This window comes from Empidonax traillii, unplaced genomic scaffold (assembly GCF_003031625.1).
Source record: "Empidonax traillii isolate 1590-97213 ecotype Southwest subspecies unplaced genomic scaffold, ASM303162v1 scaffold116:size1738432, whole genome shotgun sequence".
In the NCBI taxonomy this organism is placed as follows: domain Eukaryota; kingdom Metazoa; phylum Chordata; class Aves; order Passeriformes; family Tyrannidae; genus Empidonax; species Empidonax traillii.
Window position 1 is genome coordinate 1,047,301 of NW_020955309.1, and position 1,117 is coordinate 1,048,417.

The 1,117-nt window shown below is 49.2% G+C and overlaps 1 protein-coding gene across 2 annotated transcripts in view; it reads right to left on the minus strand.

Moving 5' to 3' along the window:
* The window catches only part of ZNF462 (zinc finger protein 462), a 92,672-nt gene extending 92,320 nt beyond the window's left edge, over positions 1–352 (minus strand). For both annotated transcript variants that reach the window (XM_027882971.1, XM_027882969.1), the window contains exon 1: positions 179–352. The gene's annotated coding sequence lies outside the window, so the exon portion shown is untranslated. The remainder of the gene's footprint in view (positions 1–178) is intronic.
* Positions 353–1,117: the final 765 nt, after the last annotated feature.

A 1,117-nucleotide genomic window follows, 5' to 3' on the forward strand; every position in this document is an offset into this window, starting at 1 on the left:
TTTTTTTCTTCCTTTCTTTCTTCCTCTTTCCTCCGTTGATGGAATGAATGGATTTCAGAGGAAGGTGGTGGAAAGAAAGACAGGCAGAAAAGACCAAACAAAACACACACGCACACACAAACGAGAGATGATCTCTCCAATGCCAAACCAGAGATGGGTTTTAATTGCAAGAACTTACAGGAGCGTCCCGGCACCGCTGCTCTTGCTGCTGCCTCCTCTCCTCTCCTCTTCCTCTCTGCCTAGCTCTTCTTGTTATTGTTGTGGAAGTTGTTTTGTGAGTCTCATGTGCTCCTTGCCAGGTCTCAGCAATGGAGGATCGCCATCTTTCCCTGCTTTTCCCCCCCTCTCTCTCTCTCCCTCTCCCTCTCTCTCTCTCTCCTTCACTGGTTTGCTGCAGCTGCAGATGACCTGAGATATCCGTCTCTCTCTCTCTCTCTCTCTCTCACCCTCTGTGTCTCTCTCTGAATAATGAGCAACCAGAGGGAGAGAGAGAAAGAAGACAATCTCCTCTCCTACCACACAAAACGCAAGAGCACCAGGGGGTGCAAGAATCCTTTCTAAAAACAACAACAACGTGTAGGGGCAGAGGAGGAAAAAGAGAAAGAAAAGAGAAGAAAAGAGAGGAGGAAAAGGCAAGAAGAAAGAGGAGGGAGGTGGAAGAGGAGGGGGGAAGCAAACAAACGAGAGAAAGATCTAGGAGGCAGACAGATGGAGGAGAAGATGGTAGTGATAGAGGAGGAGGTGTTGAAGATGAAGGAGATTAAGAGGAGGAAGGTGGTAACAAAAAGTTAAGGTTTGGGACACTGAATCACTCACAGGCCAGGGAGGAGGAGAAGAAGGGGGAAAGATCTGAAGATCTTCCCTTCCAAGCTGTTGCCTTCACAAAGCTTCCTGTGCAGGAGCGCTCAGCAGCTCCTGCGATGCTGGGGTAGCCGCTCGGATGGAGCGCTCTGCTGGGTCATAGCTCTCTTCCAGCCATGGCAAAAACCGGTTTCTACATGCAGATCTGCCCCCAAGGTGATCCCTCTGACACATCCATCTAGAGGCTAATCTTCCCTGAGCAGGGTAAAGAACATAAATGGAGCTGGAGGTTGGAAAGTATAAAACCAGATCTACC